The sequence below is a fragment of the Brienomyrus brachyistius genome, chromosome 2 (assembly GCF_023856365.1).
Source record: "Brienomyrus brachyistius isolate T26 chromosome 2, BBRACH_0.4, whole genome shotgun sequence".
Taxonomy (NCBI): Eukaryota; Metazoa; Chordata; class Actinopteri; order Osteoglossiformes; family Mormyridae; genus Brienomyrus; species Brienomyrus brachyistius.
The window spans coordinates 34,629,567-34,653,484 of record NC_064534.1 but is presented as its reverse complement, the minus strand read 5'-3'; the positions used below and the strand labels follow the sequence as shown (position 1 = coordinate 34,653,484).

Below are 23,918 nucleotides of genomic sequence, written 5' to 3'. Positions count from 1 at the left end.
TGAGCTATTCCGGCACATTCGTGAGCTCCACTCTTGCCGTTTTCTGCCTCTTTCTTTGGAGCCCATCTCCCCACCTGAGCCACATGCCGTGAACGTCGACCTTAAGCAGCAGCAAGCTATGAAAAGTGTCCGATTTTAAGCCATAGTACGGTACACGAGTCAGGTGAGAGGCTCTTCTCAAGCTAACACGAGACTGTTGCTCAACAAAGACAATATGTCAGACAGTGGAATGTGTGAGAAAGTGCAGAGATGCAAGGATGGGCAAGAAGGTGGTCAGAAGTGTGAAGCTGAGATGCCTCTGTGTAGTTTTTAGCTAGGGGAACTGTAATGAGCCAGCCTCAGGGCTCCGCTTGCCAGGGTTTGAGCGGAAATGTGGAGTACCTGTCTTGAGATAAGACTGAATTAGCTGGAGTTCAGCGCTGAGTGTACAGTGGTTAAAAGAGCAGCTTTGCATTGGCCGGGAATCGAACCCGGGCCTCCCGCGTGGCAGGCGAGAATTCTACCACTGAACCACCAATGCAAACACACGAGACCGACTTTCCGCCGAAAGACCGGAAAAATTCCTAAAGCAGAAACGGAGTGATGACACCTCATTTCACACAACTGTTAAGATCAACGGAATATTTATAAATTGAAATGCTTGAAGCACAAGAACTCTGGGACCTTCTAGTGGAAGTGCTGCTTCGGGATACTTGACAACTCCGTCGACTTTTCCAATAAATGCCTCGAAAAAAGCTAGTTCCATCAGAAAGTTGTAAAGAGCATCAGAAGGCAGCACGGTTTTACAACGCGGGTTGGATTTTTCTTCAAGAACTACTACGCTCTTTGAGCAAATTGTGTATGTCAACGTATACTTTGCCAGTCCAATTGCTGCAGAATTGTCAGCTAAGAGAAATGCGTGTATCCTCCATTTCTTTCGCTCACCACGACACAGGTGAATGTGGCATATCTGTGTTCTTATAATCACGTCTGACACTTTCATTTTCTTTACCTCTGATCTCCAAGCACTCCCACCACCGGGAGAAAGAGAAAGCACGGCCCGTACGGGGATCGAACCCATGACCTTGGCGTGATTAGCACCACGCTCTAACCAGCTGGGCTAACCGGCCAAGCGGCAGAAAAGGTCGGCTACATCACATGCAAAAAGTGCAAAAGAAATGTTTTTGAGCCAGAGTGCGCCATGGGGCGCAAAACTGAGCCCATGATAGGTCCCACCGAGATTTGAACTCGGATCGCTGGATTCAAAGCCCAGAGTGCTAACCATTACACCATGGAACCAGCTGGTGCATTGCAGCCCAGGCGGAGACGAGCTCCAAAACGCATGTCACGTGCTGCCAAAACCCGGGATTGAACCAGGGACCTTTAGATCTTCAGTCTAACGCTCTCCCAACTGAGCTATTCCGGCACATTCGTGAGCTCCACTCTTGCCGTTTTCTGCCTCTTTCTTTGGAGCCCATCTCCCCACCTGAGCCACATGCCGTGAATGTCGACCTTAAGCAGCAGCAAGCTATGAAAAGTGTCCGATTTTAAGCCATAGTACGGTACACGAGTCAGGTGAGAGGCTCTTCTCAAGCTAACACGAGACTGTTGCTCAACAAAGACAATATGTCAGACAGTGGAATGTGTGAGAAAGTGCAGAGATGCAAGGATGGGCAAGAAGGTGGTCAGAAGTGTGAAGCTGAGATGCCTCTGTGTAGTTTTTAGCTAGGGGAACTGTAATGAGCCAGCCTCAGGGCTCCGCTTGCCAGGGTTTGAGCGGAAATGTGGAGTACCTGTCTTGAGATAAGACTGAATTAGCTGGAGTTCAGCGCTGAGTGTACAGTGGTTAAAAGAGCAGCTTTGCATTGGCCGGGAATCGAACCCGGGCCTCCCGCGTGGCAGGCGAGAATTCTACCACTGAACCACCAATGCAAACACACGCGACCGACATTCCGCCGAAAGACCGGAAAAATTCCTAAAGCAGAAACGGAGTGATGACAGCTCATTTCACACAACTGTTAAGATCAACGGAATATTTATAAATTGAAATGCTTGAAGCACAAGAACTCTGGGACCTTCTAGTGGAAGTGCTGCTTCGGGATACTTGACAACTCCGTCGACTTTTCCAATAAATGCCTCGAAAAAAGCTAGTTCCATCAGAAAGTTGTAAAGAGCATCAGAAGGCAGCACGGTTTTACAACGCGGGTTGGATTTTTCTTCAAGAACTACTACGCTCTTTGAGCAAATTGTGTATGTCAACGTATACTTTGCCAGTCCAATTGCTGCAGAATTGTCAGCTAAGAGAAATGCGTGTATCCTCCATTTCTTTCGCTCACCACGACACAGGTGAATGTGGCATATCTGTGTTCTTATAATCACGTCTGACACTTTCATTTTCTTTACCTCTGATCTCCAAGCACTCCCACCACCGGGAGAAAGAGAAAGCATGGCCCGTACGGGGATCGAACCCATGACCTTGGCGTGATTAGCACCACGCTCTAACCAGCTGAGCTAACCGGCCAAACGGCAGAAAAGGTCGGCTACATCACATGCAAAAAGTGCAAAAGAAATGTTTTTGAGCCAGAGTGCGCCATGGGGCGCAAAACTGAGCCCATGATAGGTCCCACCGAGATTTGAACTCGGATCGCTGGATTCAAAGCCCAGAGTGCTAACCATTACACCATGGAACCAGCTGGTGCATTGCAGCCCAGGCGGAGACGAGCTCCAAAACGCATGTCACGTGCTGCCAAAACCCGGGATTGAACCAGGGACCTTTAGATCTTCAGTCTAACGCTCTCCCAACTGAGCTATTCCGGCACATTCGTGAGCTCCACTCTTGCCGTTTTCTGCCTCTTTCTTTGGAGCCCATCTCCCCACCTGAGCCACATGCCGTGAATGTCGACCTTAAGCAGCAGCAAGCTATGAAAAGTGTCCGATTTTAAGCCATAGTACGGTACACGAGTCAGGTGAGAGGCTCTTCTCAAGCTAACACGAGACTGTTGCTCAACAAAGACAATATGTCAGACAGTGGAATGTGTGAGAAAGTGCAGAGATGCAAGGATGGGCAAGAAGGTGGTCAGAAGTGTGAAGCTGAGATGCCTCTGTGTAGTTTTTAGCTAGGGGAACTGTAATGAGCCAGCCTCAGGGATCCGCTTGCCAGGGGTTGAGCGGAAATGTGGAGTACCTGTCTTGAGATAAGACTGAATCAGCTGGAGTTCAGCGCTGAGTGTACAGTTGTTAAAAGAGCAGCTTTGCATTGGCCGGGAATCGAACCCGGGCCTCCCGCATGGCAGGCGAGAATTCTACCACTGAACCACCAATGCAAACACACGAGACCGACATTCCGCCGAAAGACCGGAAAAATTCCTAAAGCAGAAACGGAGTGATGACAGCTCATTTCACACAACTGTTAAGATCAACGGAATATTTATAAATTGAAATGCTTGAAGCACAAGAACTCTGGGACCTTCTAGTGGAAGTGCTGCTTCGGGATACTTGACAACTCCGTCGACTTTTCCAATAAATGCCTCGAAAAAAGCTAGTTCCATCAGAAAGTTGTAAAGAGCATCAGAAGGCAGCACGGTTTTACAACGCGGGTTGGATTTTTCTTCAAGAACTACTACGCTCTTTGAGCAAATTGTGTATGTCAACGTATACTTTGCCAGTCCAATTGCTGCAGAATTGTCAGCTAAGAGAAATGTGTGTATCCTCCATTTCTTTCACTCACCACGACACAGGTGAATGTGGCATATCTGTGTTCTTATAATCACGTCTGACACTTTCATTTTCTTTACCTCTGATCTCCAAGCACTCCCACCACCGGGAGAAAGAGAAAGCATGGCCCGTACGGGGATCGAACCCATGACCTTGGCGTGATTAGCACCACGCTCCAACCAGCTGAGCTAACCGGCCAAGCGGCAGAAAAGGTTGGCTACATCACATGCAAAAAGTGCAAAAGAAATGTTTTTGAGCCAGAGTGCGCCATGGGGCGCAAAACTGAGCCTATGATAGGTCCCACCGAGATTTGAACTCGGATCGCTGGATTTAAAGCCCAGAGTGCTAACCATTACACCATGGAACCAGCTGGTGCATTGCAGCCCAGGCGGAGACGAGCTCCAAAACGCATGTCACGTGCTGCCAAAACCCGGGATTGAACCAGGGACCTTTAGATCTTCAGTCTAACGCTCTCCCAACTGAGCTATTCCGGCACATTCGTGAGCTCCACTCTTGCCGTTTTCTGCCTCTTTCTTTGGAGCCCATCTCCCCACCTGAGCCACATGCCGTGAACGTCGACCTTAAGCAGCAGCAAGCTATGAAAAGTGTCCGATTTTAAGCCATAGTACGGTACACGAGTCAGGTGAGAGGCTCTTCTCAAGCTAACACGAGACTGTTGCTCAACAAAGACAATATGTCAGACAGTGGAATGTGTGAGAAAGTGCAGAGATGCAAGGATGGGCAAGAAGGTGGTCAGAAGTGTGAAGCTGAGATGCCTCTGTGTAGTTTTTAGCTAGGGGAACTGTAATGAGCCAGCCTCAGGGCTCCGCTTGCCAGGGGTTGAGCGGAAATGTGGAGTACCTGTCTTGAGATAAGACTGAATTAGCTGGAGTTCAGCGCTGAGTGTACAGTTGTTAAAAGAGCAGCTTTGCATTGGCCGGGAATCGAACCCGGGCCTCCCGCGTGGCAGGCGAGAATTCTACCACTGAACCACCAATGCAAACACACGAGACCGACTTTCCGCCGAAAGACCGGAAAAATTCCTAAAGCAGAAACGGAGTGATGACAGCTCATTTCACACAACTGTTAAGATCAACGGAATATTTATAAATAGAAATGCTTGAAGCACAAGAACTCTGGGACCTTCTAGTGGAAGTGCTGCTTCGGGATACTTGACAACTCCGTCGACTTTTCCAATAAATGCCTCGAAAAAAGCTAGTTCCATCAGAAAGTTGTAAAGAGCATCAGAAGGCAGCACGGTTTTACAACGCGGGTTGGATTTTTCTTCAAGAACTACTACGCTCTTTGAGCAAATTGTGTATGTCAACGTATACTTTGCCAGTCCAATTGCTGCAGAATTGTCAGCTAAGAGAAATGCGTGTATCCTCCATTTCTTTCGCTCACCACGACACAGGTGAATGTGGCATATCTGTGTTCTTATAATCACGTCTGACACTTTCATTTTCTTTACCTCTGATCTCCAAGCACTCCCACCACCGGGAGAAAGAGAAAGCATGGCCCGTACGGGGATCGAACCCATGACCTTGGCGTGATTAGCACCACGCTCTAACCAGCTGAGCTAACCGGCCAAGCGGCAGAAAAGGTCGGCTACATCACATGCAAAAAGTGCAAAAGAAATGTTTTTGAGCCAGAGTGCGCCATGGGGCGCAAAACTGAGCCCATGATAGGTCCCACCGAGATTTGAACTCGGATCGCTGGATTCAAAGCCCAGAGTGCTAACCATTACACCATGGAACCAGCTGGTGCATTGCAGCCCAGGCGGAGACGAGCTCCAAAACGCATGTCACGTGCTGCCAAAACCCGGGATTGAACCAGGGACCTTTAGATCTTCAGTCTAACGCTCTCCCAACTGAGCTATTCCGGCACATTCGTGAGCTCCACTCTTGCCGTTTTCTGCCTCTTTCTTTGGAGCCCATCTCCCCACCTGAGCCACATGCCGTGAATGTCGACCTTAAGCAGCAGCAAGCTATGAAAAGTGTCCGATTTTAAGCCATAGTACGGTACACGAGTCAGGTGAGAGGCTCTTCTCAAGCTAACACGAGACTGTTGCTCAACAAAGACAATATGTCAGACAGTGGAATGTGTGAGAAAGTGCAGAGATGCAAGGATGGGCAAGAAGGTGGTCAGAAGTGTGAAGCTGAGATGCCTCTGTGTAGTTTTTAGCTAGGGGAACTGTAATGAGCCAGCCTCAGGGATCCGCTTGCCAGGGGTTGAGCGGAAATGTGGAGTACCTGTCTTGAGATAAGACTGAATTAGCTAGAGTTCAGCGCTGAGTGTACAGTTGTTAAAAGAGCAGCTTTGCATTGGCCGGGAATCGAACCCGGGCCTCCCGCGTGGCAGGCGAGAATTCTACCACTGAACCACCAATGCAAACACACGAGACCGACTTTCCGCCGAAAGACCGGAAAAATTCCTAAAGCAGAAACGGAGTGATGACAGCTCATTTCACACAACTGTTAAGATCAACGGAATATTTATAAATTGAAATGCTTGAAGCACAAGAACTCTGGGACCTTCTAGTGGAAGTGCTGCTTCGGGATACTTGACAACTCCGTCGACTTTTCCAATAAATGCCTCGAAAAAAGCTAGTTCCATCAGAAAGTTGTAAAGAGCATCAGAAGGCAGCACGGTTTTACAACGTGGGTTGGATTTTTCTTCAAGAACTACTACGCTCTTTGAGCAAATTGTGTATGTCAACATATACTTTGCCAGTCCAATTGCTGCAGAATTGTCAGCTAAGAGAAATGCGTGTATCCTCCATTTCTTTCGCTCACCACGACACAGGTGAATGTGGCATATCTGTGTTCTTATAATCACGTCTGACACTTTCATTTTCTTTACCTCTGATCTCCAAGCACTCCCACAACCGGGAGAAAGAGAAAGCACGGCCCGTACGGGGATCGAACCCATGACCTTGGCGTGATTAGCACTACGCTCTAACCAGCAGGGCTAACCGGCCAAGCGGCAGAAAAGGTCGGCTACATCACATGCAAAAAGTGCAAAAGAAATGTTTTTGAGCCAGAGTGCGCCATGGGGCGCAAAACTGAGCCCATGATAGGTCCCACCGAGATTTGAACTCGGATCGCTGGATTCAAAGCCCAGAGTGCTAACCATTACACCATGGAACCAGCTGGTGCATTGCAACCCAGGCGGAGACGAGCTCCAAAACGCATGTCACGTGCTGCCAAAACCGGGATTGAACCAGGGACCTTTAGATCTTCAGTCTAACGCTCTCCCAACTGAGCTATTCCGGCACATTCGTGAGCTCCACTCTTGCCGTTTTCTGCCTCTTTCTTTGGAGCCCATCTCCCCACCTGAGCCACATGCCGTGAACGTCGACCTTAAGCAGCAGCAAGCTATGAAAAGTGTCCGATTTTAAGCCATAGTACGGTACACGAGTCAGGTGAGAGGCTCTTCTCAAGCTAACACGAGACTGTTGCTCAACAAAGACAATATGTCAGACAGTGGAATGTGTGAGAAAGTGCAGAGATGCAAGGATGGGCAAGAAGGTGGTCAGAAGTGTGAAGCTGAGATGCCTCTGTGTAGTTTTTAGCTAGGGGAACTGTAATGAGCCAGCCTCAGGGCTCCGCTTGCCAGGGTTTGAGCGGAAATGTGGAGTACCTGTCTTGAGATAAGACTGAATTAGCTGGAGTTCAGCGCTGAGTGTACAGTGGTTAAAAGAGCAGCTTTGCATTGGCCGGGAATCGAACCCGGGCCTCCCGCGTGGCAGGCGAGAATTCTACCACTGAACCACCAATGCAAACACACGAGACCGACTTTCCGCCGAAAGACCGGAAAAATTCCTAAAGCAGAAACGGAGTGATGACACCTCATTTCACACAACTGTTAAGATCAACGGAATATTTATAAATTGAAATGCTTGAAGCACAAGAACTCTGGGACCTTCTAGTGGAAGTGCTGCTTCGGGATACTTGACAACTCCGTCGACTTTTCCAATAAATGCCTCGAAAAAAGCTAGTTCCATCAGAAAGTTGTAAAGAGCATCAGAAGGCAGCACGGTTTTACAACGCGGGTTGGATTTTTCTTCAAGAACTACTACGCTCTTTGAGCAAATTGTGTATGTCAACGTATACTTTGCCAGTCCAATTGCTGCAGAATTGTCAGCTAAGAGAAATGCGTGTATCCTCCATTTCTTTCGCTCACCACGACACAGGTGAATGTGGCATATCTGTGTTCTTATAATCACGTCTGACACTTTCATTTTCTTTACCTCTGATCTCCAAGCACTCCCACCACCGGGAGAAAGAGAAAGCACGGCCCGTACGGGGATCGAACCCATGACCTTGGCGTGATTAGCACCACGCTCTAACCAGCTGGGCTAACCGGCCAAGCGGCAGAAAAGGTCGGCTACATCACATGCAAAAAGTGCAAAAGAAATGTTTTTGAGCCAGAGTGCGCCATGGGGCGCAAAACTGAGCCCATGATAGGTCCCACCGAGATTTGAACTCGGATCGCTGGATTCAAAGCCCAGAGTGCTAACCATTACACCATGGAACCAGCTGGTGCATTGCAGCCCAGGCGGAGACGAGCTCCAAAACGCATGTCACGTGCTGCCAAAACCCGGGATTGAACCAGGGACCTTTAGATCTTCAGTCTAACGCTCTCCCAACTGAGCTATTCCGGCACATTCGTGAGCTCCACTCTTGCCGTTTTCTGCCTCTTTCTTTGGAGCCCATCTCCCCACCTGAGCCACATGCCGTGAATGTCGACCTTAAGCAGCAGCAAGCTATGAAAAGTGTCCGATTTTAAGCCATAGTACGGTACACGAGTCAGGTGAGAGGCTCTTCTCAAGCTAACACGAGACTGTTGCTCAACAAAGACAATATGTCAGACAGTGGAATGTGTGAGAAAGTGCAGAGATGCAAGGATGGGCAAGAAGGTGGTCAGAAGTGTGAAGCTGAGATGCCTCTGTGTAGTTTTTAGCTAGGGGAACTGTAATGAGCCAGCCTCAGGGCTCCGCTTGCCAGGGGTTGAGCGGAAATGTGGAGTACCTGTCTTGAGATAAGACTGAATTAGCTGGAGTTCAGCGCTGAGTGTACAGTCGTTAAAAGAGCAGCTTTGCATTGGCCGGGAATCGAACCCGGGCCTCCCGCGTGGCAGGCGAGAATTCTACCACTGAACCACCAATGCAAACACACGCGACCGACATTCCGCCGAAAGACCGGAAAAATTCCTAAAGCAGAAACGGAGTGATGACAGCTCATTTCACACAACTGTTAAGATCAACGGAATATTTATAAATTGAAATGCTTGAAGCACAAGAACTCTGGGACCTTCTAGTGGAAGTGCTGCTTCGGGATACTTGACAACTCCGTCGACTTTTCCAATAAATGCCTCGAAAAAAGCTAGTTCCATCAGAAAGTTGTAAAGAGCATCAGAAGGCAGCACGGTTTTACAACGCGGGTTGGATTTTTCTTCAAGAACTACTACGCTCTTTGAGCAAATTGTGTATGTCAACGTATACTTTGCCAGTCCAATTGCTGCAGAATTGTCAGCTAAGAGAAATGCGTGTATCCTCCATTTCTTTCGCTCACCACGACACAGGTGAATGTGGCATATCTGTGTTCTTATAATCACGTCTGACACTTTCATTTTCTTTACCTCTGATCTCCAAGCACTCCCACCACCGGGAGAAAGAGAAAGCATGGCCCGTACGGGGATCGAACCCATGACCTTGGCGTGATTAGCACCACGCTCTAACCAGCTGAGCTAACCGGCCAAACGGCAGAAAAGGTCGGCTACATCACATGCAAAAAGTGCAAAAGAAATGTTTTTGAGCCAGAGTGCGCCATGGGGCGCAAAACTGAGCCCATGATAGGTCCCACCGAGATTTGAACTCGGATCGCTGGATTCAAAGCCCAGAGTGCTAACCATTACACCATGGAACCAGCTGGTGCATTGCAGCCCAGGCGGAGACGAGCTCCAAAACGCATGTCACGTGCTGCCAAAACCCGGGATTGAACCAGGGACCTTTAGATCTTCAGTCTAACGCTCTCCCAACTGAGCTATTCCGGCACATTCGTGAGCTCCACTCTTGCCGTTTTCTGCCTCTTTCTTTGGAGCCCATCTCCCCACCTGAGCCACATGCCGTGAATGTCGACCTTAAGCAGCAGCAAGCTATGAAAAGTGTCCGATTTTAAGCCATAGTACGGTACACGAGTCAGGTGAGAGGCTCTTCTCAAGCTAACACGAGACTGTTGCTCAACAAAGACAATATGTCAGACAGTGGAATGTGTGAGAAAGTGCAGAGATGCAAGGATGGGCAAGAAGGTGGTCAGAAGTGTGAAGCTGAGATGCCTCTGTGTAGTTTTTAGCTAGGGGAACTGTAATGAGCCAGCCTCAGGGATCCGCTTGCCAGGGGTTGAGCGGAAATGTGGAGTACCTGTCTTGAGATAAGACTGAATCAGCTGGAGTTCAGCGCTGAGTGTACAGTTGTTAAAAGAGCAGCTTTGCATTGGCCGGGAATCGAACCCGGGCCTCCCGCGTGGCAGGCGAGAATTCTACCACTGAACCACCAATGCAAAGACACGAGACCGACTTTCCGCCGAAAGACCGGAAAAATTCCTAAAGCAGAAACGGAGTGATGACAGCTCATTTCACACAACTGTTAAGATCAACGGAATATTTATAAATTGAAATGCTTGAAGCACAAGAACTCTGGGACCTTCTAGTGGAAGTGCTGCTTCGGGATACTTGACAACTCCGTCGACTTTTCCAATAAATGCCTCGAAAAAAGCTAGTTCCATCAGAAAGTTGTAAAGAGCATCAGAAGGCAGCACGGTTTTACAACGTGGGTTGGATTTTTCTTCAAGAACTACTACGCTCTTTGAGCAAATTGTGTATGTCAACATATACTTTGCCAGTCCAATTGCTGCAGAATTGTCAGCTAAGAGAAATGCGTGTATCCTCCATTTCTTTCGCTCACCACGACACAGGTGAATGTGGCATATCTGTGTTCTTATAATCACGTCTGACACTTTCATTTTCTTTACCTCTGATCTCCAAGCACTCCCACCACCGGGAGATAGAGAAAGCACGGCCCGTACGGGGATCGAACCCATGACCTTGGCGTGATTAGCACCACGCTCTAACCAGCAGGGCTAACCGGCCAAGCGGCAGAAAAGGTCGGCTACATCACATGCAAAAAGTGCAAAAGAAATGTTTTTGAGCCAGAGTGCGCCATGGGGCGCAAAACTGAGCCCATGATAGGTCCCACCGAGATTTGAACTCGGATCGCTGGATTCAAAGCCCAGAGTGCTAACCATTACACCATGGAACCAGCTGGTGCATTGCAACCCAGGCGGAGACGAGCTCCAAAACGCATGTCACGTGCTGCCAAAACCGGGATTGAACCAGGGACCTTTAGATCTTCAGTCTAACGCTCTCCCAACTGAGCTATTCCGGCACATTCGTGAGCTCCACTCTTGCCGTTTTCTGCCTCTTTCTTTGGAGCCCATCTCCCCACCTGAGCCACATGCCGTGAACGTCGACCTTAAGCAGCAGCAAGCTATGAAAAGTGTCCGATTTTAAGCCATAGTACGGTACACGAGTCAGGTGAGAGGCTCTTCTCAAGCTAACACGAGACTGTTGCTCAACAAAGACAATATGTCAGACAGTGGAATGTGTGAGAAAGTGCAGAGATGCAAGGATGGGCAAGAAGGTGGTCAGAAGTGTGAAGCTGAGATGCCTCTGTGTAGTTTTTAGCTAGGGGAACTGTAATGAGCCAGCCTCAGGGCTCCGCTTGCCAGGGTTTGAGCGGAAATGTGGAGTACCTGTCTTGAGATAAGACTGAATTAGCTGGAGTTCAGCGCTGAGTGTACAGTGGTTAAAAGAGCAGCTTTGCATTGGCCGGGAATCGAACCCGGGCCTCCCGCGTGGCAGGCGAGAATTCTACCACTGAACCACCAATGCAAACACACGAGACCGACTTTCCGCCGAAAGACCGGAAAAATTCCTAAAGCAGAAACGGAGTGATGACACCTCATTTCACACAACTGTTAAGATCAACGGAATATTTATAAATTGAAATGCTTGAAGCACAAGAACTCTGGGACCTTCTAGTGGAAGTGCTGCTTCGGGATACTTGACAACTCCGTCGACTTTTCCAATAAATGCCTCGAAAAAAGCTAGTTCCATCAGAAAGTTGTAAAGAGCATCAGAAGGCAGCACGGTTTTACAACGCGGGTTGGATTTTTCTTCAAGAACTACTACGCTCTTTGAGCAAATTGTGTATGTCAACGTATACTTTGCCAGTCCAATTGCTGCAGAATTGTCAGCTAAGAGAAATGCGTGTATCCTCCATTTCTTTCGCTCACCACGACACAGGTGAATGTGGCATATCTGTGTTCTTATAATCACGTCTCACACTTTCATTTTCTTTACCTCTGATCTCCAAGCACTCCCACCACCGGGAGAAAGAGAAAGCACGGCCCGTACGGGGATCGAACCCATGACCTTGGCGTGATTAGCACCACGCTCTAACCAGCTGGGCTAACCGGCCAAGCGGCAGAAAAGGTCGGCTACATCACATGCAAAAAGTGCAAAAGAAATGTTTTTGAGCCAGAGTGCGCCATGGGGCGCAAAACTGAGCCCATGATAGGTCCCACCGAGATTTGAACTCGGATCGCTGGATTCAAAGCCCAGAGTGCTAACCATTACACCATGGAACCAGCTGGTGCATTGCAGCCCAGGCGGAGACGAGCTCCAAAACGCATGTCACGTGCTGCCAAAACCCGGGATTGAACCAGGGACCTTTAGATCTTCAGTCTAACGCTCTCCCAACTGAGCTATTCCGGCACATTCGTGAGCTCCACTCTTGCCGTTTTCTGCCTCTTTCTTTGGAGCCCATCTCCCCACCTGAGCCACATGCCGTGAATGTCGACCTTAAGCAGCAGCAAGCTATGAAAAGTGTCCGATTTTAAGCCATAGTACGGTACACGAGTCAGGTGAGAGGCTCTTCTCAAGCTAACACGAGACTGTTGCTCAACAAAGACAATATGTCAGACAGTGGAATGTGTGAGAAAGTGCAGAGATGCAAGGATGGGCAAGAAGGTGGTCAGAAGTGTGAAGCTGAGATGCCTCTGTGTAGTTTTTAGCTAGGGGAACTGTAATGAGCCAGCCTCAGGGCTCCGCTTGCCAGGGGTTGAGCGGAAATGTGGAGTACCTGTCTTGAGATAAGACTGAATTAGCTGGAGTTCAGCGCTGAGTGTACAGTCGTTAAAAGAGCAGCTTTGCATTGGCCGGGAATCGAACCCGGGCCTCCCGCGTGGCAGGCGAGAATTCTACCACTGAACCACCAATGCAAACACACGAGACCGACTTTCCGCCGAAAGACCGGAAAAATTCCTAAAGCAGAAACGGAGTGATGACAGCTCATTTCACACAACTGTTAAGATCAACGGAATATTTATAAATTGAAATGCTTGAAGCACAAGAACTCTGGGACCTTCTAGTGGAAGTGCTGCTTCGGGATACTTGACAACTCCGTCGACTTTTCCAATAAATGCCTCGAAAAAAGCTAGTTCCATCAGAAAGTTGTAAAGAGCATCAGAAGGCAGCACGGTTTTACAACGTGGGTTGGATTTTTCTTCAAGAACTACTACGCTCTTTGAGCAAATTGTGTATGTCAACATATACTTTGCCAGTCCAATTGCTGCAGAATTGTCAGCTAAGAGAAATGCGTGTATCCTCCATTTCTTTCGCTCACCACGACACAGGTGAATGTGGCATATCTGTGTTCTTATAATCACGTCTGACACTTTCATTTTCTTTACCTCTGATCTCCAAGCACTCCCACCACCGGGAGAAAGAGAAAGCACGGCCCGTACGGGGATCGAACCCATGACCTTGGCGTGATTAGCACCACGCTCTAACCAGCAGGGCTAACCGGCCAAGCGGCAGAAAAGGTCGGCTACATCACATGCAAAAAGTGCAAAAGAAATGTTTTTGAGCCAGAGTGCGCCATGGGGCGCAAAACTGAGCCCATGATAGGTCCCACCGAGATTTGAACTCGGATCGCTGGATTCAAAGCCCAGAGTGCTAACCATTACACCATGGAACCAGCTGGTGCATTGCAACCCAGGCGGAGACGAGCTCCAAAACGCATGTCACGTGCTGCCAAAACCGGGATTGAACCAGGGACCTTTAGATCTTCAGTCTAACGCTCTCCCAACTGAGCTATTCCGGCACATTCGTGAGCTCCACTCTTGCCGTTTTCTGCCTCTTTCTTTGGAGCCCATCTCCCCACCTGAGCCACATGCCGTGAACGTCGACCTTAAGCAGCAGCAAGCTATGAAAAGTGTCCGATTTTAAGCCATAGTACGGTACACGAGTCAGGTGAGAGGCTCTTCTCAAGCTAACACGAGACTGTTGCTCAACAAAGACAATATGTCAGACAGTGGAATGTGTGAGAAAGTGCAGAGATGCAAGGATGGGCAAGAAGGTGGTCAGAAGTGTGAAGCTGAGATGCCTCTGTGTAGTTTTTAGCTAGGGGAACTGTAATGAGCCAGCCTCAGGGCTCCGCTTGCCAGGGTTTGAGCGGAAATGTGGAGTACCTGTCTTGAGATAAGACTGAATTAGCTGGAGTTCAGCGCTGAGTGTACAGTGGTTAAAAGAGCAGCTTTGCATTGGCCGGGAATCGAACCCGGGCCTCCCGCGTGGCAGGCGAGAACTCTACCACTGAACCACCAATGCAAACACACGAGACCGACTTTCCGCCGAAAGACCGGAAAAATTCCTAAAGCAGAAACGGAGTGATGACACCTCATTTCACACAACTGTTAAGATCAACGGAATATTTATAAATTGAAATGCTTGAAGCACAAGAACTCTGGGACCTTCTAGTGGAAGTGCTGCTTCGGGATACTTGACAACTCCGTCGACTTTTCCAATAAATGCCTCGAAAAAAGCTAGTTCCATCAGAAAGTTGTAAAGAGCATCAGAAGGCAGCACGGTTTTACAACGCGGGTTGGATTTTTCTTCAAGAACTACTACGCTCTTTGAGCAAATTGTGTATGTCAACGTATACTTTGCCAGTCCAATTGCTGCAGAATTGTCAGCTAAGAGAAATGCGTGTATCCTCCATTTCTTTCGCTCACCACGACACAGGTGAATGTGGCATATCTGTGTTCTTATAATCACGTCTGACACTTTCATTTTCTTTACCTCTGATCTCCAAGCACTCCCACCACCGGGAGAAAGAGAAAGCACGGCCCGTACGGGGATCGAACCCATGACCTTGGCGTGATTAGCACCACGCTCTAACCAGCTGGGCTAACCGGCCAAGCGGCAGAAAAGGTCGGCTACATCACATGCAAAAAGTGCAAAAGAAATGTTTTTGAGCCAGAGTGCGCCATGGGGCGCAAAACTGAGCCCATGATAGGTCCCACCGAGATTTGAACTCGGATCGCTGGATTCAAAGCCCAGAGTGCTAACCATTACACCATGGAACCAGCTGGTGCATTGCAGCCCAGGCGGAGACGAGCTCCAAAACGCATGTCACGTGCTGCCAAAACCCGGGATTGAACCAGGGACCTTTAGATCTTCAGTCTAACGCTCTCCCAACTGAGCTATTCCGGCACATTCGTGAGCTCCACTCTTGCCGTTTTCTGCCTCTTTCTTTGGAGCCCATCTCCCCACCTGAGCCACATGCCGTGAATGTCGACCTTAAGCAGCAGCAAGCTATGAAAAGTGTCCGATTTTAAGCCATAGTACGGTACACGAGTCAGGTGAGAGGCTCTTCTCAAGCTAACACGAGACTGTTGCTCAACAAAGACAATATGTCAGACAGTGGAATGTGTGAGAAAGTGCAGAGATGCAAGGATGGGCAAGAAGGTGGTCAGAAGTGTGAAGCTGAGATGCCTCTGTGTAGTTTTTAGCTAGGGGAACTGTAATGAGCCAGCCTCAGGGCTCCGCTTGCCAGGGGTTGAGCGGAAATGTGGAGTACCTGTCTTGAGATAAGACTGAATTAGCTGGAGTTCAGCGCTGAGTGTACAGTCGTTAAAAGAGCAGCTTTGCATTGGCCGGGAATCGAACCCGGGCCTCCCGCGTGGCAGGCGAGAATTCTACCACTGAACCACCAATGCAAACACACGAGACCGACTTTCCGCCGAAAGACCGGAAAAATTCCTAAAGCAGAAACGGAGTGATGACAGCTCATTTCACACAACTGTTAAGATCAACGGAATATTTATGAATTGAAATGCTTGAAGCACAAGAACTCTGGGACCTTCTAGTGGAAGTGCTGCTTCGGGATACTTGACAACTCCGTCGACTTTTCCAATAAATGCCTCGAAAAAAGCTAGTTCCATCAGAAAGTTGTAAAGAGCATCAGAAGGCAGCACGGTTTTACAACGCGGGTTGGATTTTTCTTCAAGAACTACTACGCTCTTTGAGCAAATTGTGTATGTCAACGTATACTTTGCCAGTCCAATTGCTGCAGAATTGTCAGCTAAGAGAAATGCGTGTATCCTCCATTTCTTTCGCTCACCACGACACAGGTGAATGTGGCATATCTGTGTTCTTATAATCACGTCTGACACTTTCATTTTCTTTACCTCTGATCTCCAAGCACTCCCACCACCGGGAGAAAGAGAAAGCACGGCCCGTACGGGGATCGAACCCATGACCTTGGCGTGATTAGCACCACGCTCTAACCAGCTGGGCTAACCGGCCAAGCGGCAGAAAAGGTCGGCTACATCACATGCAAAAAGTGCAAAAGAAATGTTTTTGAGCCAGAGTGCGCCATGGGGCGCAAAACTGAGCCCATGATAGGTCCCACCGAGATTTGAACTCGGATCGCTGGATTCAAAGCCCAGAGTGCTAACCATTACACCATGGAACCAGCTGGTGCATTGCAGCCCAGGCGGAGACGAGCTCCAAAACGCATGTCACGTGCTGCCAAAACCCGGGATTGAACCAGGGACCTTTAGATCTTCAGTCTAACGCTCTCCCAACTGAGCTATTCCGGCACATTCGTGAGCTCCACTCTTGCCGTTTTCTGCCTCTTTCTTTGGAGCCCATCTCCCCACCTGAGCCACATGCCGTGAATGTCGACCTTAAGCAGCAGCAAGCTATGAAAAGTGTCCGATTTTAAGCCATAGTACGGTACACGAGTCAGGTGAGAGGCTCTTCTCAAGCTAACACGAGACTGTTGCTCAACAAAGACAATATGTCAGACAGTGGAATGTGTGAGAAAGTGCAGAGATGCAAGGATGGGCAAGAAGGTGGTCAGAAGTGTGAAGCTGAGATGCCTCTGTGTAGTTTTTAGCTAGGGGAACTGTAATGAGCCAGCCTCAGGGCTCCGCTTGCCAGGGGTTGAGCGGAAATGTGGAGTACCTGTCTTGAGATAAGACTGAATTAGCTGGAGTTCAGCGCTGAGTGTACAGTCGTTAAAAGAGCAGCTTTGCATTGGCCGGGAATCGAACCCGGGCCTCCCGCGTGGCAGGCGAGAATTCTACCACTGAACCACCAATGCAAACACACGCGACCGACATTCCGCCGAAAGACCGGAAAAATTCCTAAAGCAGAAACGGAGTGATGACAGCTCATTTCACACAACTGTTAAGATCAACGGAATATTTATAAATTGAAATGCTTGAAGCACAAGAACTCTGGGACCTTCTAGTGGAAGTGCTGCTTCGGGATACTTGACAACTCCGTCGACTTTTCCAATAAATGCCTCGAAAAAAGCTAGTTCCATCAGAAAGTTGTAAAGAGCATCAGAAGGCAGCACGGTTTTACAACGCGGGTTGGATTTTTCTTCAAGAACTACTACGCTCTTTGAGCAAATTGTGTATGTCAACGTATACTTTGCCAGTCCAATTGCTGCAGAATTGTCAGCTAAGAGAAATGCGTGTATCCTCCATTTCTTTCGCTCACCACGACACAGGTGAATGTGGCATATCTGTGTTCTTATAATCACGTCTGACACTTTCATTTTCTTTACCTCTGATCTCCAAGCACTCCCACCACCGGGAGAAAGAGAAAGCATGGCCCGTACGGGGATCGAACCCATGACCTTGGCGTGATTAGCACCACGCTCTAACCAGCTGAGCTAACCGGCCAAACGGCAGAAAAGGTCGGCTACATCACATGCAAAAAGTGCAAAAGAAATGTTTTTGAGCCAGAGTGCGCCATGGGGCGCAAAACTGAGCCCATGATAGGTCCCACCGAGATTTGAACTCGGATCGCTGGATTCAAAGCCCAGAGTGCTAACCATTACACCATGGAACCAGCTGGTGCATTGCAGCCCAGGCGGAGACGAGCTCCAAAACGCATGTCACGTGCTGCCAAAACCCGGGATTGAACCAGGGACCTTTAGATCTTCAGTCTAACGCTCTCCCAACTGAGCTATTCCGGCACATTCGTGAGCTCCACTCTTGCCGTTTTCTGCCTCTTTCTTTGGAGCCCATCTCCCCACCTGAGCCACATGCCGTGAATGTCGACCTTAAGCAGCAGCAAGCTATGAAAAGTGTCCGATTTTAAGCCATAGTACGGTACACGAGTCAGGTGAGAGGCTCTTCTCAAGCTAACACGAGACTGTTGCTCAACAAAGACAATATGTCAGACAGTGGAATGTGTGAGAAAGTGCAGAGATGCAAGGATGGGCAAGAAGGTGGTCAGAAGTGTGAAGCTGAGATGCCTCTGTGTAGTTTTTAGCTAGGGGAACTGTAATGAGCCAGCCTCAGGGATCCGCTTGCCAGGGGTTGAGCGGAAATGTGGAGTACCTGTCTTGAGATAAGACTGAATCAGCTGGAGTTCAGCGCTGAGTGTACAGTTGTTAAAAGAGCAGCTTTGCATTGGCCGGGAATCGAACCCGGGCCTCCCGCGTGGCAGGCGAGAATTCTACCACTGAACCACCAATGCAAAGACACGAGACCGACTTTCCGCCGAAAGACCGGAAAAATTCCTAAAGCAGAAACGGAGTGATGACAGCTCATTTCACACAACTGTTAAGATCAACGGAATATTTATAAATTGAAATGCTTGAAGCACAAGAACTCTGGGACCTTCTAGTGGAAGTGCTGCTTCGGGATACTTGACAACTCCGTCGACTTTTCCAATAAATGCCTCGAAAAAAGCTAGTTCCATCAGAAAGTTGTAAAGAGCATCAGAAGGCAGCACGGTTTTACAACGTGGGTTGGATTTTTCTTCAAGAACTACTACGCTCTTTGAGCAAATTGTGTATGTCAACATATACTTTGCCAGTCCAATTGCTGCAGAATTGTCAGCTAAGAGAAATGCGTGTATCCTCCATTTCTTTCGCTCACCACGACACAGGTGAATGTGGCATATCTGTGTTCTTATAATCACGTCTGACACTTTCATTTTCTTTACCTCTGATCTCCAAGCACTCCCACCACCGGGAGATAGAGAAAGCACGGCCCGTACGGGGATCGAACCCATGACCTTGGCGTGATTAGCACCACGCTCTAACCAGCAGGGCTAACCGGCCAAGCGGCAGAAAAGGTCGGCTACATCACATGCAAAAAGTGCAAAAGAAATGTTTTTGAGCCAGAGTGCGCCATGGGGCGCAAAACTGAGCCCATGATAGGTCCCACCGAGATTTGAACTCGGATCGCTGGATTCAAAGCCCAGAGTGCTAACCATTACACCATGGAACCAGCTGGTGCATTGCAACCCAGGCGGAGACGAGCTCCAAAACGCATGTCACGTGCTGCCAAAACCGGGATTGAACCAGGGACCTTTAGATCTTCAGTCTAACGCTCTCCCAACTGAGCTATTCCGGCACATTCGTGAGCTCCACTCTTGCCGTTTTCTGCCTCTTTCTTTGGAGCCCATCTCCCCACCTGAGCCACATGCCGTGAACGTCGACCTTAAGCAGCAGCAAGCTATGAAAAGTGTCCGATTTTAAGCCATAGTACGGTACACGAGTCAGGTGAGAGGCTCTTCTCAAGCTAACACGAGACTGTTGCTCAACAAAGACAATATGTCAGACAGTGGAATGTGTGAGAAAGTGCAGAGATGCAAGGATGGGCAAGAAGGTGGTCAGAAGTGTGAAGCTGAGATGCCTCTGTGTAGTTTTTAGCTAGGGGAACTGTAATGAGCCAGCCTCAGGGCTCCGCTTGCCAGGGTTTGAGCGGAAATGTGGAGTACCTGTCTTGAGATAAGACTGAATTAGCTGGAGTTCAGCGCTGAGTGTACAGTGGTTAAAAGAGCAGCTTTGCATTGGCCGGGAATCGAACCCGGGCCTCCCGCGTGGCAGGCGAGAATTCTACCACTGAACCACCAATGCAAACACACGAGACCGACTTTCCGCCGAAAGACCGGAAAAATTCCTAAAGCAGAAACGGAGTGATGACACCTCATTTCACACAACTGTTAAGATCAACGGAATATTTATAAATTGAAATGCTTGAAGCACAAGAACTCTGGGACCTTCTAGTGGAAGTGCTGCTTCGGGATACTTGACAACTCCGTCGACTTTTCCAATAAATGCCTCGAAAAAAGCTAGTTCCATCAGAAAGTTGTAAAGAGCATCAGAAGGCAGCACGGTTTTACAACGCGGGTTGGATTTTTCTTCAAGAACTACTACGCTCTTTGAGCAAATTGTGTATGTCAACGTATACTTTGCCAGTCCAATTGCTGCAGAATTGTCAGCTAAGAGAAATGCGTGTATCCTCCATTTCTTTCGCTCACCACGACACAGGTGAATGTGGCATATCTGTGTTCTTATAATCACGTCTGACACTTTCATTTTCTTTACCTCTGATCTCCAAGCACTCCCACCACCGGGAGAAAGAGAAAGCACGGCCCGTACGGGGATCGAACCCATGACCTTGGCGTGATTAGCACCACGCTCTAACCAGCTGGGCTAACCGGCCAAGCGGCAGAAAAGGTCGGCTACATCACATGCAAAAAGTGCAAAAGAAATGTTTTTGAGCCAGAGTGCGCCATGGGGCGCAAAACTGAGCCCATGATAGGTCCCACCGAGATTTGAACTCGGATCGCTGGATTCAAAGCCCAGAGTGCTAACCATTACACCATGGAACCAGCTGGTGCATTGCAGCCCAGGCGGAGACGAGCTCCAAAACGCATGTCACGTGCTGCCAAAACCCGGGATTGAACCAGGGACCTTTAGATCTTCAGTCTAACGCTCTCCCAACTGAGCTATTCCAGCACATTCGTGAGCTCCACTCTTGCCGTTTTCTGCCTCTTTCTTTGGAGCCCATCTCCCCACCTGAGCCACATGCCGTGAATGTCGACCTTAAGCAGCAGCAAGCTATGAAAAGTGTCCGATTTTAAGCCATAGTACGGTACACGAGTCAGGTGAGAGGCTCTTCTCAAGCTAACACGAGACTGTTGCTCAACAAAGACAATATGTCAGACAGTGGAATGTGTGAGAAAGTGCAGAGATGCAAGGATGGGCAAGAAGGTGGTCAGAAGTGTGAAGCTGAGATGCCTCTGTGTAGTTTTTAGCTAGGGGAACTGTAATGAGCCAGCCTCAGGGCTCCGCTTGCCAGGGGTTGAGCGGAAATGTGGAGTACCTGTCTTGAGATAAGACTGAATTAGCTGGAGTTCAGCGCTGAGTGTACAGTCGTTAAAAGAGCAGCTTTGCATTGGCCGGGAATCGAACCCGGGCCTCCCGCGTGGCAGGCGAGAATTCTACCACTGAACCACCAATGCAAACACACGAGACCGACTTTCCGCCGAAAGACCGGAAAAATTCCTAAAGCAGAAACGGAGTGATGACAGCTCATTTCACACAACTGTTAAGATCAACGGAATATTTATAAATTGAAATGCTTGAAGCACAAGAACTCTGGGACCTTCTAGTGGAAGTGCTGCTTCGGGATACTTGACAACTCCGTCGACTTTTCCAATAAATGCCTCGAAAAAAGCTAGTTCCATCAGAAAGTTGTAAAGAGCATCAGAAGGCAGCACGGTTTTACAACGTGGGTTGGATTTTTCTTCAAGAACTACTACGCTCTTTGAGCAAATTGTGTATGTCAACATATACTTTGCCAGTCCAATTGCTGCAGAATTGTCAGCTAAGAGAAATGCGTGTATCCTCCATTTCTTTCGCTCACCACGACACAGGTGAATGTGGCATATCTGTGTTCTTATAATCACGTCTGACACTTTCATTTTCTTTACCTCTGATCTCCAAGCACTCCCACCACCGGGAGAAAGAGAAAGCACGGCCCGTACGGGGATCGAACCCATGACCTTGGCGTGATTAGCACCACGCTCTAACCAGCAGGGCTAACCGGCCAAGCGGCAGAAAAGGTCGGCTACATCACATGCAAAAAGTGCAAAAGAAATGTTTTTGAGCCAGAGTGCGCCATGGGGCGCAAAACTGAGCCCATGATAGGTCCCACCGAGATTTGAACTCGGATCGCTGGATTCAAAGCCCAGAGTGCTAACCATTACACCATGGAACCAGCTGGTGCATTGCAACCCAGGCGGAGACGAGCTCCAAAACGCATGTCACGTGCTGCCAAAACCGGGATTGAACCAGGGACCTTTAGATCTTCAGTCTAACGCTCTCCCAACTGAGCTATTCCGGCACATTCGTGAGCTCCACTCTTGCCGTTTTCTGCCTCTTTCTTTGGAGCCCATCTCCCCACCTGAGCCACATGCCGTGAACGTCGACCTTAAGCAGCAGCAAGCTATGAAAAGTGTCCGATTTTAAGCCATAGTACGGTACACGAGTCAGGTGAGAGGCTCTTCTCAAGCTAACACGAGACTGTTGCTCAACAAAGACAATATGTCAGACAGTGGAATGTGTGAGAAAGTGCAGAGATGCAAGGATGGGCAAGAAGGTGGTCAGAAGTGTGAAGCTGAGATGCCTCTGTGTAGTTTTTAGCTAGGGGAACTGTAATGAGCCAGCCTCAGGGCTCCGCTTGCCAGGGTTTGAGCGGAAATGTGGAGTACCTGTCTTGAGATAAGACTGAATTAGCTGGAGTTCAGCGCTGAGTGTACAGTGGTTAAAAGAGCAGCTTTGCATTGGCCGGGAATCGAACCCGGGCCTCCCGCGTGGCAGGCGAGAACTCTACCACTGAACCACCAATGCAAACACACGAGACCGACTTTCCGCCGAAAGACCGGAAAAATTCCTAAAGCAGAAACGGAGTGATGACACCTCATTTCACACAACTGTTAAGATCAACGGAATATTTATAAATTGAAATGCTTGAAGCACAAGAACTCTGGGACCTTCTAGTGGAAGTGCTGCTTCGGGATACTTGACAACTCCGTCGACTTTTCCAATAAATGCCTCGAAAAAAGCTAGTTCCATCAGAAAGTTGTAAAGAGCATCAGAAGGCAGCACGGTTTTACAACGCGGGTTGGATTTTTCTTCAAGAACTACTACGCTCTTTGAGCAAATTGTGTATGTCAACGTATACTTTGCCAGTCCAATTGCTGCAGAATTGTCAGCTAAGAGAAATGCGTGTATCCTCCATTTCTTTCGCTCACCACGACACAGGTGAATGTGGCATATCTGTGTTCTTATAATCACGTCTGACACTTTCATTTTCTTTACCTCTGATCTCCAAGCACTCCCACCACCGGGAGAAAGAGAAAGCACGGCCCGTACGGGGATCGAACCCATGACCTTGGCGTGATTAGCACCACGCTCTAACCAGCTGGGCTAACCGGCCAAGCGGCAGAAAAGGTCGGCTACATCACATGCAAAAAGTGCAAAAGAAATGTTTTTGAGCCAGAGTGCGCCATGGGGCGCAAAACTGAGCCCATGATAGGTCCCACCGAGATTTGAACTCGGATCGCTGGATTCAAAGCCCAGAGTGCTAACCATTACACCATGGAACCAGCTGGTGCATTGCAGCCCAGGCGGAGACGAGCTCCAAAACGCATGTCACGTGCTGCCAAAACCCGGGATTGAACCAGGGACCTTTAGATCTTCAGTCTAACGCTCTCCCAACTGAGCTATTCCGGCACATTCGTGAGCTCCACTCTTGCCGTTTTCTGCCTCTTTCTTTGGAGCCCATCTCCCCACCTGAGCCACATGCCGTGAATGTCGACCTTAAGCAGCAGCAAGCTATGAAAAGTGTCCGATTTTAAGCCATAGTACGGTACACGAGTCAGGTGAGAGGCTCTTCTCAAGCTAACACGAGACTGTTGCTCAACAAAGACAATATGTCAGACAGTGGAATGTGTGAGAAAGTGCAGAGATGCAAGGATGGGCAAGAAGGTGGTCA

The 23,918-nt window shown here is 48.8% G+C and overlaps 1 protein-coding gene and 33 non-coding genes across 34 annotated transcripts in view; 1 reads left to right on the top strand and 33 right to left on the bottom strand.

Moving 5' to 3' along the window:
* The window catches only part of LOC125715668 (uncharacterized), a 416,660-nt gene that overhangs the window by 172,888 nt on the left and 219,854 nt on the right, over nt 1-23,918 (top strand). The window lies entirely within an intron of this gene.
* trnag-gcc (transfer RNA glycine (anticodon GCC)) lies at nt 450-520 on the bottom strand. The gene has a single exon. It is a non-coding gene; the product is annotated as a tRNA-Gly (tRNA).
* Nucleotides 1,207-1,278, bottom strand: trnaq-uug (transfer RNA glutamine (anticodon UUG)). The gene has a single exon. It is a non-coding gene; the product is annotated as a tRNA-Gln (tRNA).
* Nucleotides 1,841-1,911, bottom strand: trnag-gcc (transfer RNA glycine (anticodon GCC)). The gene has a single exon. It is a non-coding gene; the product is annotated as a tRNA-Gly (tRNA).
* Nucleotides 2,598-2,669, bottom strand: trnaq-uug (transfer RNA glutamine (anticodon UUG)). The gene has a single exon. It is a non-coding gene; the product is annotated as a tRNA-Gln (tRNA).
* On the bottom strand, nt 3,232-3,302 carry trnag-gcc (transfer RNA glycine (anticodon GCC)). Its single transcript has one exon. It is a non-coding gene; the product is annotated as a tRNA-Gly (tRNA).
* Nucleotides 4,623-4,693, bottom strand: trnag-gcc (transfer RNA glycine (anticodon GCC)). The gene has a single exon. It is a non-coding gene; the product is annotated as a tRNA-Gly (tRNA).
* On the bottom strand, nt 5,380-5,451 carry trnaq-uug (transfer RNA glutamine (anticodon UUG)). Its single transcript has one exon. It is a non-coding gene; the product is annotated as a tRNA-Gln (tRNA).
* trnag-gcc (transfer RNA glycine (anticodon GCC)) lies at nt 6,014-6,084 on the bottom strand. The gene has a single exon. It is a non-coding gene; the product is annotated as a tRNA-Gly (tRNA).
* Nucleotides 6,771-6,842, bottom strand: trnaq-uug (transfer RNA glutamine (anticodon UUG)). The gene has a single exon. It is a non-coding gene; the product is annotated as a tRNA-Gln (tRNA).
* On the bottom strand, nt 7,404-7,474 carry trnag-gcc (transfer RNA glycine (anticodon GCC)). Its single transcript has one exon. It is a non-coding gene; the product is annotated as a tRNA-Gly (tRNA).
* trnaq-uug (transfer RNA glutamine (anticodon UUG)) lies at nt 8,161-8,232 on the bottom strand. Its single transcript has one exon. It is a non-coding gene; the product is annotated as a tRNA-Gln (tRNA).
* trnag-gcc (transfer RNA glycine (anticodon GCC)) lies at nt 8,795-8,865 on the bottom strand. Its single transcript has one exon. It is a non-coding gene; the product is annotated as a tRNA-Gly (tRNA).
* On the bottom strand, nt 9,552-9,623 carry trnaq-uug (transfer RNA glutamine (anticodon UUG)). Its single transcript has one exon. It is a non-coding gene; the product is annotated as a tRNA-Gln (tRNA).
* Nucleotides 10,186-10,256, bottom strand: trnag-gcc (transfer RNA glycine (anticodon GCC)). Its single transcript has one exon. It is a non-coding gene; the product is annotated as a tRNA-Gly (tRNA).
* On the bottom strand, nt 10,943-11,014 carry trnaq-uug (transfer RNA glutamine (anticodon UUG)). The gene has a single exon. It is a non-coding gene; the product is annotated as a tRNA-Gln (tRNA).
* trnag-gcc (transfer RNA glycine (anticodon GCC)) lies at nt 11,576-11,646 on the bottom strand. Its single transcript has one exon. It is a non-coding gene; the product is annotated as a tRNA-Gly (tRNA).
* trnaq-uug (transfer RNA glutamine (anticodon UUG)) lies at nt 12,333-12,404 on the bottom strand. Its single transcript has one exon. It is a non-coding gene; the product is annotated as a tRNA-Gln (tRNA).
* trnag-gcc (transfer RNA glycine (anticodon GCC)) lies at nt 12,967-13,037 on the bottom strand. The gene has a single exon. It is a non-coding gene; the product is annotated as a tRNA-Gly (tRNA).
* Nucleotides 13,724-13,795, bottom strand: trnaq-uug (transfer RNA glutamine (anticodon UUG)). The gene has a single exon. It is a non-coding gene; the product is annotated as a tRNA-Gln (tRNA).
* Nucleotides 14,357-14,427, bottom strand: trnag-gcc (transfer RNA glycine (anticodon GCC)). The gene has a single exon. It is a non-coding gene; the product is annotated as a tRNA-Gly (tRNA).
* Nucleotides 15,114-15,185, bottom strand: trnaq-uug (transfer RNA glutamine (anticodon UUG)). Its single transcript has one exon. It is a non-coding gene; the product is annotated as a tRNA-Gln (tRNA).
* Nucleotides 15,748-15,818, bottom strand: trnag-gcc (transfer RNA glycine (anticodon GCC)). The gene has a single exon. It is a non-coding gene; the product is annotated as a tRNA-Gly (tRNA).
* On the bottom strand, nt 16,505-16,576 carry trnaq-uug (transfer RNA glutamine (anticodon UUG)). Its single transcript has one exon. It is a non-coding gene; the product is annotated as a tRNA-Gln (tRNA).
* trnag-gcc (transfer RNA glycine (anticodon GCC)) lies at nt 17,139-17,209 on the bottom strand. The gene has a single exon. It is a non-coding gene; the product is annotated as a tRNA-Gly (tRNA).
* trnaq-uug (transfer RNA glutamine (anticodon UUG)) lies at nt 17,896-17,967 on the bottom strand. Its single transcript has one exon. It is a non-coding gene; the product is annotated as a tRNA-Gln (tRNA).
* trnag-gcc (transfer RNA glycine (anticodon GCC)) lies at nt 18,530-18,600 on the bottom strand. The gene has a single exon. It is a non-coding gene; the product is annotated as a tRNA-Gly (tRNA).
* trnaq-uug (transfer RNA glutamine (anticodon UUG)) lies at nt 19,287-19,358 on the bottom strand. Its single transcript has one exon. It is a non-coding gene; the product is annotated as a tRNA-Gln (tRNA).
* On the bottom strand, nt 19,920-19,990 carry trnag-gcc (transfer RNA glycine (anticodon GCC)). The gene has a single exon. It is a non-coding gene; the product is annotated as a tRNA-Gly (tRNA).
* Nucleotides 20,677-20,748, bottom strand: trnaq-uug (transfer RNA glutamine (anticodon UUG)). The gene has a single exon. It is a non-coding gene; the product is annotated as a tRNA-Gln (tRNA).
* On the bottom strand, nt 21,311-21,381 carry trnag-gcc (transfer RNA glycine (anticodon GCC)). Its single transcript has one exon. It is a non-coding gene; the product is annotated as a tRNA-Gly (tRNA).
* trnaq-uug (transfer RNA glutamine (anticodon UUG)) lies at nt 22,068-22,139 on the bottom strand. Its single transcript has one exon. It is a non-coding gene; the product is annotated as a tRNA-Gln (tRNA).
* trnag-gcc (transfer RNA glycine (anticodon GCC)) lies at nt 22,701-22,771 on the bottom strand. The gene has a single exon. It is a non-coding gene; the product is annotated as a tRNA-Gly (tRNA).
* Nucleotides 23,458-23,529, bottom strand: trnaq-uug (transfer RNA glutamine (anticodon UUG)). The gene has a single exon. It is a non-coding gene; the product is annotated as a tRNA-Gln (tRNA).